Source organism: Podarcis filfolensis (assembly GCF_964270895.1).
Source record: "Podarcis filfolensis genome assembly, chromosome: 2".
Lineage (NCBI taxonomy): Eukaryota > Metazoa > Chordata > Lepidosauria > Squamata > Lacertidae > Podarcis > Podarcis filfolensis.
The window spans coordinates 7,654,121-7,672,239 of NC_139605.1; positions in this window are offsets into that span (position 1 = coordinate 7,654,121).

Below are 18,119 nucleotides of genomic sequence, written 5' to 3' on the forward strand. Positions count from 1 at the left end.
CAATCAAATCCATATTATCTGTCATTTCAAAAAAAGTCTTAGGTAGTCTCCCATCCTTAGAAACCACCTGTCTTAGTGCTTTGTCCATATTTGTAGAGACCACTCCATTCATATCTCCCATCATAATTACATTGTAATCCAAATAGTCCATTAATGTCCCATGTAATTTCTTAAAGAACTCTGACTTCCCTTCATTCGGAGCATAAATCCCAATTATCAATAATTTTTCTCCTTGGACTTGTATTTCAATTGCCAAATATCTTCCTTGTTCATCTTTAAACATCAACTTAGGGGCCAATTTTTCCTTAGCATAAATCACCACTCCTCTTTTTTTCACTTTGTCTGATGAGATAAATTCCTGTCCCAGTCTTTTATTAACAAGTAATTTTCTATGTATTCTAGTCACGTGGGTTTCTTGTAAACAAATCAAGTCCAATTGTTCCTTTTTAAAAATATGAAAAACCTCACGTCTTTTTCTGGGGAGGTTCAATCCATTACAATTCCAACTTAAAAATTGTAGAGCCATCTTGTTGTTTACTTAGTTGCTCCTCCAACTGCCCCCAACAGTTGTTCTTCCTTTGTCGGAGTTTTAAGTCCAAATGTCAAGTTCGAAATGTCCGCTAAGTCCTTTGCCTCAGTAGTCAGGTCCACCACTTCCTTCACGAGGTCCTCTTCGTTTCTTTCCAGAAATTGTTCTTTGTCTTGCACTGTTTTTATTTTAGTTTTTTCCCTTTGTAATTAAAAGACAAGCCTTGTGGGAACTCCCATCTATATATTATATTGTTCTTCTTCAGCAAAGTGGTCAGGTCCTTGTAGTAAGTTCTCGCTTCCAAGATGTATTTAGGAATATCCTTGTAAATCTGCACAAAGGAATTTTCAATCTCAAGAGATCTTTGATATTGTAAACTTAATATTTTGTCTCTCTCCTCCTTAGATCTCAAAGTTATCAGGCAGTCCCTTGGATTCTTTCTGTTTTGTCTTCTGCCCAGTCTGAAGGCCGTAACTATCTTGAATTCCTCCTCTTTCAAATTTACTTGCCAAAATTCCGAAAATTCTTTTGTGAGGAACTCTGCCAAATTGTCCTGTTCACTTTCTGGGACTGATCTCAATCTCAGATTCCTCTCCTTTCTCTGAAGTTCCAATAAAGACAGGGCCACCTCATGCTCCTCCAGTTTTTTACAAACTGGTGCTAACTTTACTTGTGTGGATTCTGCAATGGTTTTTGCCTCTTCAGCAGTCTTACGAATTGCAACATTTTCTTCAATTAGTTTATTTATAGTCTCTGTATTGGATGCAACACTTTTGGTATTTAAATCTAGCTTCTCTGATAACTCTGTCAACTGTTTAGAATTTTCTGTACCTTGCTTGGTCAGAGCTTCTAAGGACTCATTAATTTTTATTAATGCTTGTGTCACTGGATCCATCCCTTTTTCCTGCCCATCTACACCTGCAAGGGCTAAGCCTGATATAGAACCTCTTTTCCTTTGTGCAATTTTTGTTTTAGCTCTTGTTTTTATCTCATCTTCTTGGCCACTCATGTCCCAAGGTCGTTCCCACAGGAATTATTTCCAGATGGAAAGCTCCACTGACTTGCTCTTTACACACTTGTCTTTATGGCTATTTTCCCACAACCCTCTAGAGGGAGCAGCTCACAGTTCAAAGTACAGAAAAACAAAAAGAAAAATGGCTACAAATCTTCCAGTAAGTTTCCACTAAAAAGGCTGTCAGTTTGTATCTTCAACCAAACTCCTAACAATAGCAAATAAAGTTCCAACTTTGTATCAAGCACACAATACACCAACTTTGTATCTAATTTCAAATGACAGTTTCCAGTCCCGGTGACTTACTCTTCTTTTAAAGCAGTCCTTTCCCAAGGGTTTAAAACGGCAGAGAAATCTTTTTCCTTTCACCTCTTTCAGACAGGTAGTACAAGTTCAAATTCTTCCCCCCCCCCCCGCTCCTGCTGCTAAGGGGGGAGGTTCAAGTTCAATGCCTGGGTTAAATAGTAATAGAATTATCTTCCGTCAAATTGCAGCTTGTATATCGTTGCTTTAGCTGTCATGCAGTCCGGGAAAGGCAGACTTCCTTATTTTAACTCTTTCCCGTTTTCGGCCAAATTTTTTAAATTTCTTGCTTTAAATCCCAAAAACTTTCCAATCCTACTCACAGGTAATTTGTAAATCCAAATGCCAGGAAGGAATCGGCGCTCTCCGTCTATGGCGACGCGGCTTCACTCCACGGGCTGGGTAGCGACTCTCAGCACCGCGCTCTCACCCGATGCCGCTCCGGAGCCTTTAAAAAGGCTCCTTCACAGTAACGGGGGGGCGCTTAGGGTGCCCACCAAGTCTCCTTGCTCACAGGCTTCTGCGCCTGTGATTTTAGGGGTCCCCGCTTCGCCGTAGCGGTCAGACCCGAACTCGCAGAGTAGTCTCCCTGAGCGGAGCTCAGCAGGAGACCGCCATTAAACGCTGGCGCCGACCGGAAGTCGGGAGGAAGGGAAGTTTGAAAGGCTTCAGAGGCTTCCCTGTTGCAAATGTAAAATTGGCACAGTAGCTGCTTCTGCTTTTTAGATTTGTTTTGAGACTACCAATCCTGAATAATAAAGTTGTATAAATATTACAGTTTGTACTCTTCTGTTTTCTCTGGCTCCTCACAACAAAAATGGATGCAGCTTTCCAATTTAGGTTGCAGTTTCCAGCACACTTTGCACACATTCACAACATAATAATTATAAATAATAATAATAAAAATAATAATAATAATAATAATAATTTATTATTTATACCCCGCCCATATTGCTGGGTTTCCCATGCAGTGAAAGCAATGTGATACTGCTTTAAACAGTCATGGCTTCCCCCAAGGAATTCTGGGAGCTGAAGGCTGCTAAGAGTGCTGAGATGGGTTAGGGGAGACCTGCTATTCTCCTCACAGAGCTGCGGTTTCCAGCATTACTGGGGGAGAGAAACTGATGGTTAAACCAATTTGCCCTAGATGCTCAAAGAACCCTAAAAGATTGGTGAATTGCAGAAGCCAAACTGGATTTTATTCAGCAAGACTTGGTCCTCTGTATATATGAAGACTTTATCAACCATAAATCATTGGCCACACCTGTAACTGAAACTGTGACAGACAGAATGAGAAAGCTTCCCCATAGTTATATTTCCCTTTGAGAAATAGCTTAACCTGTTGAAATTCTGCCTGCTACACAGCTCTTAAAGGCACAAGGATCAGAATAAGTACACTCAAAGGAAGGGAGAAGCAGCTTTTGAGGACTCGGGGGTTTCCTATTGCCTGGTATCTAAACCACTCGCAAATCACTCACAGCTCTGCATTCACTCATTGGCTGAAAGGCTGGTGCCTAAAAATAAGGAAGGAAGGAAGGCACAAGGAGAACATCCCTGGGAAGAGCATTCCGGGAGTGAGGAGACAACTCAGAAAAGGCCTGTTCTCAGGTTCCCTAAATGGGATGCTCTCAATAGCCCCCATTTTTGCAACACCCTCTTACAGCCCAGTTGATAAAACAAGGTCCAGAGTGTGGCCGGCCACATGCCTCGGGCGGTGACATGTGGGGACAGACCCACGGCCATCATGACATCCACAGCCAGTCGCCTTGGTGCTGATGGTTGGAAATTGCCCTGGGGGAGCCTGCAAGCCCCCCGAACTCTGAGTGTCCTCCGGTACGCTCAGCTCTGGAAAAGGTATCTCCCTTGCGTGGCGAGTTCCCACCTCCCACCAGTGGTAAATAACGACACAAGACACCATAATTCAGGTTAATGGGCTAAAATTGGCCACAACTTTATTGGTTACAGGTAAGAGCGGTATTGGCTTAGGCACTGGTCCTATCTGTCTATCTGGCTTCAGCCTGATGGCTTGAAGACTGGCAAGGGTTAACACCAGCAGGGGGTGTGCCCTCTGGGCATAACCCGGTCTCCCTCACCTCCCCCTACCCTGAACCACTGTGATGGGGGACCCTGCTATTCTTCCCAGCTCCTATCCTTCCAGACACATCTCCACTCCCTCAATAATAACAGAGAACAACCAAACACACACAAAGGTAAAACAGTTAAAATCATTGGAGCAGCAGTCCTGTCTTCAGCTGCCTGAGCCCAAATAACCCTCCCAAAACCTAGACATTTCCTTTAAAAAGAAAAAGTCTGCCCAAGTGGGCATGTTGCGCCCCCAAAAAGGACATGTCCAGGTTTTCCCAGACATATGGCAACCCTACAGTGTATAAAATTCATTGCTACAAAAGGTTTGATGCACAATAGTACCATCATGTTCAGGACCCCTCAACTTCTGAACACCAGATTCTGGGTCTTCTATGTCCAGTAACTGGTCTTCCTAGAGCTATCCGATTGGCCACTGTAGAAAATAGAATGCTGGACTAGCTTATGGTCAAGCTAACATTACCAGGGTCAAAAAAATTTTTAAGAAAACCACAAAAGTTGATGTTATTATATTGACAGTATGTGAAACCAGGCCACAATTGAAACAAAAACAAAAAACAAGAAAGCTACAACTCAAAGCGCAGGAGGGGAAAAGAGGGCATTTCTGTCTCTCTCTCTCTGCTGTTTAATTTCTATTTTCAGATCACACTTCCGCCCTGCCACAGTTTGTTTTTCTGTGAACTCCAATTCCCAGCAGCCATTGCACTTCCCACATAAACGATCAACACCTGGATCCATTTATCTGAGCAAACACCCAAGTGGGTTAGTGAAGGGGCTTGAGATGAAGAAGGAAAGTCTGTGAATTCACCAATGTCTACCAGAAGGGGTGAGCTGGAGCCTACCAAGAACTGAAGATAAGACATGCTGGGATTGGGTAGAAAATTCTGAACTGGAGGTCCCTGTTTCCCCCCTCTTTCATCCTCTTTGTGGCATTTGAAATGCAGACTTGATCTCACAAGGGGCTCCTGCTCTGGGCCTCGAGTGTAGACCTCCCTTAGTCCTAAGGGGACCTGGGTGAGTCAAAGGATGACAGCCCTTTGGAAGAATGAGAAAGTGAAAACAAGGGATTTCTTATTGTGCAGGAGGAGGAATGTGGGTAGCAAAGAAGGGTGCAAGAGAGAGATTTCTTCCCCTGGGAGGTTAAGATGGGGTGGGGCTTGAGAAGGGCGTCTCTTGCCTTCGTGTTTTGCATTAATGAAATATTTCCCTAAGGGGGGGCTTGTTTTTTGTGAATTCATTTTCAATTAAAAACCTTCCAATTGGTGACAAATCAAATCTTGCCAAATCATAATACAAACAGTACAGCCAATTATACAGTGCAACTTTAAAAAATTTCAGAAGGGGACCTCCTATGTTCTGGATCTTGAGAGAAAATGTCTTTTATTTTCTGCTTTCTTCTCTCTTGTTGTTTTCCAATTTCATATTTCTGATCTTAACCATCCTTATCTCACAATCACTGGTGTATGACTCTCAATCTTGTTTAACAAAGTCCATATATCTGTTAACATGCAAGAGGCAAATTTTATTCCATGTTGTTCTCTTTCAGTTGCTTTTAAAACACAGTCCTCTTAAAACACAGTCCTTCCAATGGCCCCTTAAAACACAGTCCTTCCAATGGCCCCTTCTTTCGCTCCACTGCTTTTAGCTCCAAAGACTCTGGGCTCTCTTCCAAGACTCCTTCAACTGATAAAATTTATGGCGCGGCTATCTTTCTGATCTCTTAACGAGCCAATGTTTCAGTAAAAAACAATGCCATGGAGCATACTATACAATCAGTATTTATGTAGAGACTGTTTTCAGTTCCTCTAAAATCCAAGCCAGCTTTCCACAGGCCTTAGGAAAGCCAGCAGAAATCCAGTAGTCACCGTCACTTTCTGCTTATTCCATATATGAGAATAATCCATTCAGAGAAATCGAATTTTGTGTGAAATACCCCCCTTTTTTAGTCCATCAAATATCTCGAGCGCACACACACACCCCACCATAGGGGAGGCTGTTTATTTTTCTTCCTGTGCAACAGCAGTCTCCATTTTTTCCCCATCAGCCTGAGCCGCTTTCATATCTGATCTTGTTTTGCCAGTTCTAATTGGGGCTCTCTCCCGGGGACTGGGCAGCCATGTATCCAACTAATTTTTACACGTCCTCCTGCAATTCCTTTAGATATTTGATTCTTTCTTGGTGCGGTTCGCCATATCATGAAATAGCAAATATAAAGAATGTACAAAAATGGCTGCCGCTCACCTCATAAATCAAAGCACAAAGATGAGAGTCCTTTTCAAGTCCAAACCTTGGCATCCAGTGATTGGTTAGTTTAGCAGATCTTTTCCATATCTTTCTTTCCAGAACACGCCTGTTTTTTGGCCGAATTCAATAATTTTTAAAAACAGGGATCTCCTGGCTCATGCTGGCTGGCTCTGGAGAGTTCCCAGTTCACGCAGTGCGCACCCAGCGGCCCTACCCCCGCATTCTGAAGCGAGTGGCAGATAACGGACGATCTGTGGGTCATGGCCTGTCCCCCCTTACGCTGGGGTGTCAGCAGAGATAATTACTGCCATATCAACCCTTATAACCTGCACAGCTGAGGTCCGATGTTATAAGGAAAGCAGCCATTTTCCAGGGCCAGGAAACTAGAATTCCAAGAGGGTGGCTTGTTTAAGGCAGAGGCTGGCATTCCTCTGGAGGAATGAGAAAGTGACAACAAGGTGCTCCCCAGTTTGATGGGAGAAGGAATATGGTCAGCAAGAAAGAGTGCAAGAGAGGGAATTCTTCCCATGGATGGGTAAACTGGGGTGGGGTCTTGGCTTTTGCATTAATTAAATATTTCACTAAGGGGAAGTGTCAATGTAGGAGCATGATTGCTTAAGGGACAGTTCTTGGGGAGCTGCAACTCAGAGTCGATATCAGAAGGGAAAAGAGGGACAGGGTGTGTATAAGGGCTTCTGCAGATGGAGGATGCTACATTTAAGGAGCAAAAATGCTGCATTTCATAGAACAAAGATCAACAAGGTCTTAGAGGGAAAGAATGCAGTTCATTGGGAGAGTACCTGCTTTGCCTTGCAGATAGTTGCAGATTCAATCCAGTCCATGCAGACACTCCTAAACTAAGTGGCCAACATTCCTATTCTCTTATGTAGGATCATGAAGGAAATATTATATTGTGAGCTATTTTCATAAAACAATAACATGCGGAATATCAGAAATCTAGGGTACATATGCAGCACTCAAAGTACCCTACCAAGAACTCAAGATAAGACGTGCTGAGATTGGGCAGAAAATTCTGAACTGGGGTCCCTGTTTCCCCCCTCTTTCTTCTCCTTTGTGGCATTTGAAATGCAGACTTGATCTCAAACCTCTGCAAGGGGCTGCTTCTCTGGGCCTCAGTTGCCAAAGGGAGAGTCCTTGTGGAGCTGCAACCCAGAGTCAATAACAGAAGGGGAAAGAGGGACAGGATGTGTTTTGGGGCTTCTGCAGGTGAGGGATGCTACATTTCAGGAGCAAATATCAACAGAGTCTTAGGCGGAAGGAATGAAGGTCAGCGATAGGCGGGGATCATGAAGGAAAGGTTGGCGTGTTCGTGTGTTGATCATGGGCAATATCCAGACTATATTCCAAATAGCTTTACTTTCAGAAACGTAACTGAGAAGATCATATATCTACAATCTCACGTTTATTCACTTTGTCCCTTTTAGGAAGCACAGATTTCTCCCTATTAACAATTAAGGATCTTCCTTTGTCTGTTTCACTTCAGACAGATCACACGGACACAACACTCCCCTCGGCAGCATCCCTAAGGGGACCTGGGTGAGTCAAAGGATAAAAGCCCTTTGGAAGAATGAGAAAGTGAAAACAAGGGATTTCTCATTGTGCAGGAGGAGGAATGTGGGTAGCAAGGAAGGGTGCAAGAGAGAGATTTCTTCCCCTGGGAGGTTAAGATGGGGTGGGGTCCGGAAGGCATCCTATTGCCATTTGTGTTTTGTGTTATTCACATTTTTCACTAAGAAAGGGGAGCTTGCTTAAGACAGAGCTGCAGCCTGGAGTCCACAACAAAAAGGAAAAGAGGGATAGGATGTATATTAGGGCTTCTGCAGGTGGAGGTTGCAACATTTCCTGGAGCAAAGATTAAAAGAGTCTTAGGGGGAAGGAACGCAGCTCAATGGTAGAGTGCCTGCCTTGCATTGCAGAAGGTGGCAAGTTCAGTCCCCAGTATCTCCATGTAGGGCTTGGGAGAGGCTTCCCATATGAAACCCTGGGAGCTGCTGCCCGTCAGTGTAGACAGTACTGAGCTAAGTGGCCAAAGTTACTATTCTCTTGTGTACATGAGGATCATGAAGGAAAAGATTCATTTCTGAGCTGTTTTCCTAAACCAGTGAGTGTCCAGTGTGCATACGGGGATACTCCTGTGCTTCTAATTCTCTGTATTTCCTGTTTCTCAAGATGCTTTGTTTCTAACAATCTACTTTCCTAAACAGGCAAAGGGAAAGCGGCAGCCAGTAGACGAAACAGAAGACGCCTGTGCCTACGAAGAAGGTGTCAAGGAGCCCAGTTGGACCACAGCCAGGATGATGATGTTTGATAATTGCAAGGAGCCAGACCTGTGCATTGTCTATGGGGAACCCATCAGGCAAAAGCCCATCATCCATAAGAGAACGGAAGGTCAGAAGAAAGCCCACCCAGCCCACCCAGTCGAGGAGGAGGAGGAGCATGTACCCCTTTTTCCTGGAGGAAGTTGCAGGGCCTCCTGGGAAATCACAGTACAGACAATTCCTGGTGCTGCTAAGGAGCAGGATGTGTGCATTGTAGGTGAGGAAAACATCTGGCAGTACTCCAACACCTGCAAGAGAAAGGTATGTTTGCAGGAAACCCACTCAGTAGAGGGTCCAGTTGATAGCAAAGGAGACTCCAGTGTCCCAAGTAAAACTCCAGCCCAGACTGTTGTTGATGCCACAGCCAGGATGATGATGTTTGATACTTCTAGGGAGCCAGACCTGTGCATTGTCTACGGGGAACCCATCAGGCCAAAGCCCATCGTCCATAAGAGAACTGAGGGTCAGCAGGAAGCCCACCCAGTCGAGGTGGAAGAGGATGTACCCCTTCTTCGTGGAGGAAGTTGCAGATCCCCCTGGGAAATCATGGTGCTGACAGTTCCTGGCGCTGCTAAGGAGCAGGACGTGTGCATTGTGGGTGAGGAAAACATCTGCCAGAACCCCAACATCTGTGAGAGAAAAGCGTGTTTGCAGAAAACCCTCTCAGTGGAGAGGCCCATTCACAGCAAACTAGACTCCAGGGTCCCCAGTGAACCTCCAGCCCAGACTGTTGTTGATGCTGCTAAGGGACAAGACATCCGTATTGTGTATGATCAAGGTGTCCTACAAAAGCCCACTGTCCATATCAGAATTGGGTTTCCTGAGGAAACACAACCAGGGGAGGATGTAGTTAAGCCTGTTGCTGGCGGAGAAGATTGGAAAGGCCCCAATGAATCTACTTTCCAAGCCGTTCTTAATGCCACCAAGGAACAAGACTCCTGCGTTGGGTACGAGGAAATGGTTAGTCAGAAGGCCGTTTTTCAAGGAAGAGCCCCCTGTGAAGCCATAGCTCAGAGAGGTATGGATACTGGTAAGTAATGGGACTCCCGGGTAATGCATATTGGGGAGGGAAGTCCCAGGCAGAATTCCTTCTGAGCTCCAGGCCTTGACTGTCATAGAACCCACTCTATGTAGGTACTCTTTGCTGGCGAAACAATACTGCTCTTGAGTTGTGTGTGTGTGTGTGTGTGGCTTGTGCAGAAATTTTAAAAAAGAAATTATATACAGTGGTACCACAGGTTAAGTACTTAATTTGTTCCAGAGGTCCATTCATAATCTGAAACTGTTCTTAACCTGAAGCACCACTTTAGCTAATGGGGCCTGCTGCTGCCGCTGCACCGCCGTACAGCAATTTCTGTTCTCATCCTGAAGCAAAGTTCTTAACCCGAGGTACTATTTCTGGGTTAGCGGAGTCTGTAATCTGAAGCGTATGCAACTCAAGGTACCACTGTATACATCTCTGATAGCAATTTAACTTTGAGTTCCAACAATTCGGTTTGAAATCTAGATTTTTTATTTTCGAAATCTAAATTTCTTTTATCTCCATTAAATATATCATTTACTTGATGATATTGCAACCAACCTGTCAGGGAACTGCCATCGGAAGAACAGGAGGTGAAAGGGCTCACAGAGGTTGGGAGAGACTTATCAGCTGAGGAGGGAACCAGCAGGGGGAGAGAAGGAGCTCCAAGGGAAAGTGAGTCGGAGGGATGGCTCAGAGACACTAACAGCGAAAACAGTGGGGAGGTTTCAGGACCTCCTATAGGGACACCCACTCCTCGCCGGAAACTGTCGCGCCGAGAGTCCAGAAGGCGCGTTTCCGTTAAGGAGTTTTTATGCTGGAAGAAATTCCGTAAATGCCCACTGTCGGATTCTACCAGCGACTGACGGAGCCATGCTTAAGGAGCTCCGTTACAGACAGAGGTTTGTGGACTTAACCAAACTCTGAGGGACTAGGAATTTCACGCACAAGCAGCTCATCATCCCATCACAGCAATCCGACAGTCCCTGAAAGCAGCTTGTGCAGAGAGGCATCATGAGCAACCCAGCCGGAACCGGAGAAGCGGGAGGAGCTGGAGCGGGTCCAAGCCTGGAAGAAAGGTACCGGGTGTTGGAGGTCCAGCTAGCGCTGCAAACGGCGAGGCTCGAGGAGAGGAGGGCGCAGGATGCAGAAAAGGCAAAAGGCTCCCCACTGGCAAGAAAGATGCCAGGATTGGTGCAGAAGTTTGGGGGGGATCCCAGGAACTATCAAGCCTTTAGGACAGAGATGCAGTATGCTCTCAATCTGCAGTTTGACGATTTTCCCGACGAGGAATCGCGAGTGGCGTTTGTGGTTGGCCATCTCGAAGGGGGGGCGAGAGACTGGGTTAGACCCCTGATAGCAGGGAATAATGACGTCCTGAAGGACACGAGGAAGTTTTTTCGCGCCATGGACCTGATGTTTTCCAGCGACATTGAGCAGGGAGTGGTGCGCAGACAGTTGATGGCTTGTAAACAGGGGAGCCGATCTGTCCGTGGGTACTGGACTGAGTTTACCATGTTGATACATAAATTGGGGTGGGATCTATCGGCGGAACCCATTCAAATGCTTTTCGAAGAGGGGCTTTCTTCGGCGGTGAAAGACGAACTTTCCCGGGCGCCCAGGGCGGAGTCTATGGACCAGCTGACCAAATCAGCGCTGACCATTGGAGCACGCCAGGAGGCGAGAGCCTTGGAGAAGCGGGAAGGGAAAGGGGAGCGTTGGAGGGATTTCCGCATTCCAGAGATTCCGGAGCCAACTTTCCCGCCAGGAGAGCCGATGGAAATTGGAACAGCGCGCGCACACACAGTTTCAAATCCCAGTGAAGGGCGGAAGAAGGAGGGGAAGAGCGCCAAGAAATGTTATCTCTGCCAGCAGCCAGGTCACTTTGCCAGAGTCTGCCCACAAAGAAAGGAATGGCAAGGGATGGCGGGAGCTGTTGGGGGAAAGGAGGAGGAAGTCCAGGAGCAAGTAAAAGCCAACGCCTGGCTGACACCGTCAGGGCACAGCAGCCAGGCCAAGGAGCAGTAAAAGTGCCCACGCCGGAACCTCCAAGACCAGCCCTAGTGATAGAGGTGTTGCTAGAGCTGCCAAACGGACACCCACTAAAGATAAAGGCGCTATTGGACTCAGGCAGCTCCTGTAATTTTATGAGTAAGGAGTTTGCAGCTGAACACCAGATACAGACAATCCCTTTAAGTAACCCCTTGCAGGTGACCACGATCGATGGGAGGGAGCTGTTGGGAGGAGAAGTTAGCCTACAGACCGTCCCAATGGTAATGAGGGTGGCCAGGCACACCGAAAGAATAGCGTTCAATGTGGCCACCTTGGGAGGGGCTCCCATTATTTTGGGAATGAGCTGGCTAGCGTTGCATGATCCGCTAGTGGGCTGGCATCAGAGAGTGGTCTCCTTTGGGTCAGCACATTGCCTAGAACACTGCAAAGAGGGGAAGGCTCCGGAAGGGGCAAAAGCCTTTCTAGCAGGGACGGAAGTAACGGACAAAGGGAAGGTGCCCAAACAATACGCTGACCTGAGCAATGTCTTCAGCGAAAGGGAAGCCGACAAACTACCACCGCATAGAGCCTTTGACTGCCAAATCAATCTAGTCCCTGGGGCCCAGCTCCCAGTGGGCAAGCTGTACGCCATGTCAGACAGGGAAATGCAGGAGTTAAGGGAGTTTATTGATAAAAACCTGAAGCGAGGTTTCATCAGAGAGTCCAGAGCGGTGGGGGGCAGCCCAGTGTTTTTTGTGGACAAAAAAAACACGGATAAACCGAGACTTGTAGTGGACTACCGGGCCCTAAATGCAGTGTCGGAACCAGTGGCTTTCCCCATGCCCAGAATTGATGACATTTTGACAAGGGTGAGGAAGGGAAAGATTTTTACTAAACTGGACCTGAGGGGGGCATACAACCTGATACGGATAAGGAAGGGGGATGAATGGAAAACCACCATGTTCACCCCTTTGGGCGCTTTTGAATATCTTGTTATGCCCTTTGGATTACAAGCAGGCTCAGCATGTTTTCATTCGTTCATGAACCACGTCCTGGGACCTCTGCTCTACAAGAATTGCGTGGCCTTCCTAGATGACGTGTTAGTATATTCAGAGAATGAGGAGCAGCATGTAAAGGACGTCAGGGAAGTGTTGAGCCAACTGCAAGCAAACCAGCTGTGGGTGAAATTGGAGAAGTGTCAGTTTCACACCAAGGAGGTGGAATTCCTGGGGTACCGCTTGTCAGACAAGGGATTAGCCATGGATCCAGGCAAGGTCCAGGCGGTGCTGGAATGGAAGACACCGAAAACGAAAAGGGATGTGCAAAGATTCTTAGGGCTTGGGAACTTTTATTGTAAGTTCATCAAGAACTTTGCCCACTTACCGGCTCCCATTACGGACTGTCTCAGCAGCAAGAAGAAATTTGTTTGGACGGCGGAGGCGGAGCAAGCATTTGAAGAATTGAAAAAGGCATTCGCTTCGGAAGAACAGCTCCTGCATGTGGATTTACAAAAACCAATGAGAGTGGAAACTGATGCATCAGACCGGGCGGTGGGGGCGGTGCTTCTTCAGCCGGGGAAGAGTAAGTCGGAGTGGAGACCGTGTGCCTTCTTCTCGCGTAAGCTAAACAAATCCGAGAGGAACTACACGGTATATGACCGAGAACTACTCGTCATTCACGAAGCGTTCCGGAGATGGAGACACTTACTAATTGGTGCACAACATAAGGTGCAAGTGTGCACGGACCACAAGAATTTAGAGTATTGGAGAACGGCACGAGTGCTCAACCAACGACAAGTGAGATGGGCCCAGGAGTTCTCCAAATTTCATTTTGAAATTTGCTATGTGCCAGGTCCAGAAAACGTCAGGGCGGACGCTCTCTCACGCAAACCTGAATATTTGGAGGGGGAGGGAGCACCCGAAGAGAGACATATCATCCCAGAGGACCGCTGGGTGTGTGGGGCGGCATTGGTGGGGCAAAGGGAACTGGTAGAGGGAACGGAGAATGATGAATACGCCCAGAATAAGCTCAGGTGTCTAAGGAGAGAGGGAGAAAACCCCGGAGGTTTTGAAGAAAGAAACGGGGCATTGTATTACAAAGGGGCACTATATATACCCGAAGGGGAATTGAGAGGGAGAGTACTCAAACAGCTGCACGACAGCCCCACAGCGGGGCATTTTGGGCAACACAAGACCATGTGGTTGGTTACCAGGGAATTTTGGTGGCCCAAGGTGAGGGAAGATGTACGGGAGTATGTAAGAGGGTGTGACCAATGCCAGCGAGCCAAAGGAGAAAGGCGGGCGCCGGCGGGGTTATTAGAACCGTTACCCACACCAGAACGACCATGGGAGGCGGTATCGATAGATTTTATGACTGATCTGCCGAAATCCAAGGGGGAAACCGCCATCCTGGTCGTAGTAGACCTGTTAACTAAGATGTGCCACTTTGTAGCTTGCTCACATGCAGTCACGGCGGAAGAGACAGCGAAATTGTTTGTAGAACATATTTTTAGGCTGCATGGCACCCCCTTGAGGGTGGTCTCAGACAGAGGCAAACAATTCACGTCCAGGTTCTGGAGGAAGCTCATGAGCTTACTGCACGTAGAGGTCAATTTTTCGACTGCCAAGCACCCTGAAACCAACGGGCAGGCGGAAAGAGCAAACGGTATCCTCCAACAATACCTGAGGTGTTATGTCAATGACAGAGAGAACGATTGGGTAGAAAAGTTGGCGTTGGCGGAATTTGCCTACAATAATGCGGAGAATGTGTCCACCGGGATGAGCCCCTTTTTGGCTAATTATGGGTGCCACCCCAGGGCGTTTCCAGGGGGAGGAGGGGAGAGATGGAGCGTCCCGGCCGCCGAACATTTTGTAGAAGAAATGGAAGCGATCCATCGTCAACTCCAATTCAACTTAGAAAGGGCCAAAGAAGAATATAAGAGGCAGGCAGACAAGAACAGAAGAGAAGGTGAAACCATAAGGGTGGGGGATCAGGTGTGGCTGTCAACCCAAGGGTTGCCGTTCAAGGGGGGTTGCAAGAAATTGAGACCCAAAAGATTGGGACCATTTGAGGTCATTCAACAGGTCAACCCAGTGGCTTTCAGACTCCGGTTACCGAACCACATGAAACTGCACCCAGTATTCCACAGGTCATTACTGTCACCGTATAGGGGGGGAAGTGAGGGGGTTTCCACACGGGGACCAGTCTTAGAAGAGAGGGAAAGCAGCAACCATGTGGCGGAAATCATCGACTCCAGGTGGAAGGGTAATCAGGTGGAGTATTTGGTAGCGTGGGAAGGGGAACCGGAGTCAGAAAACACCTGGGTGACGGCAGAGGAGGTCAATGACGAGATCTTGATCGAAATGTTCCATCAAAGGTTCCCCAGGAAACCTCAGTCAGTAGCGAGGTTCCGGAGGGAGTACTTTGGCACCACCGATGAGGAGGAGGAACTGGAAGGATTCACAGAATCGGAGTTGGAAGAAGGAATAGACTCCGATGAGGAGGAGTACTTAGAAACCAGAAACAGCAACCGGTGGAGGGAAATGTTCAAGACTTCGGAAGATGAGGGAGGTTCTTTCAGGGATTTTGCTCCCTCGCCGCCCGCAGAGGAGGGGAGGGGAGGGGGTGAAGGGGGCCCTGGAGGGGAGGTGGATGTCAGGGAACTGCCATCGGAAGAACAGGAGGTGAAAGGGCTCACAGAGGTTGGGAGAGACTTATCAGCTGAGGAGGGAACCAGCAGGGGGAGAGAAGGAGCTCCAAGGGAAAGTGAGTCGCAGGGATGGCTCAGAGACACTAACAGCGAAAACAGTGGGGAGGTTTCAGTACCTCCTATAGGGACACCCACTCCTCGCCGGAAACTGTCGCGCCGAGAGTCCAGAAGGCGCGTTTCCGTTAAGGAGTTTTTATGCTGGAAGAAATTCCGTAAACGCCCACTGTCGGATTCTACCAGCGACTGACGGTGCCATGCTTAAGGAGCTCCGTTACAGACAGAGGTTTGTGGACTTAGCCAAACTCTGAGGAACTAGGAATTTCACGCACAAGCAGCTCATCATCCCATCACACAACCCGTAAGTACTTCTTCTATTTGATTATATGATGGAAGTTTTAATCCTTTATCGGTTTCCATCCATATCTCACCATAGGTGGCCCACCTTCCCTCAATATTTAATTTTTTAACAGTCAATGCCCCTACTGGAGATAGCCACCATGGTGTTTTTCGTTCTAACAGATTTTTTTATTTGTCCCAAACTTCATAAATTGACTTTCTTATCACGTGATTTAGAAACCCTTTATAAACTTTACTTTGTCATCCCAAAGATAAGAATGCCACCCAAATCTGTTATCATGACCTTCCAAGTCTAGTAAATCCGTATTTTCCAATGTTATCCACTCTTTCAACCAACACAGGCAGGATGCCTCGTAACAGAGTTTCAAATCTGGCATTGAGAATCCACCTCTTTCTTTTTTTATCTTTTAAAAGTTTAGATTTTATCCTTGGTTTTTTCCCTTGCCAGATGAACCTCGGTAGTACTTTTTGTCATTCCATAAATTGCCCTGGTCCTTTAATTACCAGAATCATTTGGAATAAAAACAGGATCTTGAGTTTTATATATATGTAAGGCTGCTGGGAGAGCGTTCCTCCCCCCCCCCCCAATCTCTGAGCGTCCTCCGGAGAGCATAGCTCTGGAAAGGCATTCCCTTCTTCTCCAGGGCGCTCCAGCGACATAAACCAACTTGATTTATGCACGCTAATCTTCTGGCAATGCACAGCAAGAAGAATGAACCATCCGTAGATCTAAACTATGTATTTATTTACACTATATTACACAGACACAGAATCATGACGCTCTCTCTCATTCAGCTCCAAAAGAGAACAGGCAAAAGTGAAAGTACATCACATAATACATATAGATAGGATTATATCCGGTTCTCATGCTTCCTTTCCGACAGACCGTGTGATTTCCACTAATCACAAAATGCAGCCTCGGAAGAGTGAAATTGCTAACAAAGGCTTGTGCAGAAATTTCTCAATTTAACTATGTACTTTTTGATGTTTCATTTGTTGCTCATAGTATTTTGCTGTATTTTCTACTCTTAAGAACTAGAAAAGTTTCTGTCAGGTGATGGTGTGGTTGCTCGAGAGCAAACAGGCAAGACTCCAACCTGTCTTTTCCAGGCTTTATTATCTGTACAATCTATTTTACAGTGCAGAGCGTCACAAGTCCATGTCTGCTCAGTCACTAGCAGAATCTGGGAGTGGGCGGTCCTTATACCTTACCCAGCATAACAGTCGTGTGACCTCCATCCTTCTCCTCTCTCTGTGTGTGCAAACCTACTGCGCAACGTGGGCGCTGGCAAAGGGGTACTTGCCTCCCCTCCCCTTTGCTCAGGCTCGGTGTTGAGGCTCTCCCTAGCATCTTCTGATCCCTGCGCCCTGCGCCCCTTCCCCACTGGAGGCAGGGCTTCCCTCCTCGCAGAGGAAGAACTGCTTCGCGAGATCTTCGGAGGCTCCTTGTAACACAACTGCTCTTCCACCACTCACCTCTGAGCTGATGGCAGTTCCCTGACAGTTTCAATGCATCAAGAATCAGAAATCTTGCTCTAACCAGGATGAACAACATAGCTATGCTCCCTAAAGCCAATCTAAGCTTGCAACTGGAGACTGATGAAACTTTGGCTCTGTCATAGAACCCACTCTATTTAGGTTCTGCTTGCTGGGGAAACAGCAGGACTCTTTGCTGGGGAAACTGTACTGTTCTTGGGTTGTACACAGTGTGTGTGTGTGTGTGTATACACACCGTATTTTTCGCTCTATAAGACGTACCAGACCATAAGACGCACATAGTTTTTGGAAGAGGAAAACAGGGGGGGGGGGATCTGAATCCCAGAAGCCAGGACAGCAAGCGGGATCGCAGCGCTTTTCCTCCTCGGGGAAAAGCCCCCAAGAGCTGCACACACGCTCCACACGGCTCTTTAAGGGGAGCACTGAGCAGAGCCTCCCACCTGCATTCGCTCCATAAGACACACACACACTTCCCCTTACTTTTTTGGGGGGGTGCGTCTTATAGAGCGAAAAATACGGTAAGCCTTGTAGACAAATTTTTCAGTTTAGCTGGGTACTTTTTGATTTTTTGTTATTTCTTCACTACTACTTTCCCTATATTCGTAGTCTGCTACTTTGGCTGTATTGTCTGCTCTTGAGCACTAGAAAAGTTTCAAAGCACCAAGAATTAGAAATCTTGATCTAACCTCATGATAGACAAAAAATATAGCTATGCTTCCTAAGGGCAATGTAAGCTTCCACCTGCAGACTGAGAAAATATTTGCTCTAAAGATTAGGAACTTGCTGGTGAATCTGACGCAATGGCAAAACCAGACTCAGGATATTGAGCAGAGTGGAAAGAAAGGTCACCCATGATGGCAACTCATTGCCCGCTTTGGCAGCAATGCCCCCAAAAGTGTAACAAAATGCGAAATATATTAGATTGAATCACTCTGTTTCCATCTCTCTATGACATCCATGTTTTCCTCCTCTCTTTATCCAGCAGGTGTTGTGCAATGGAGAGAGAACAGAAG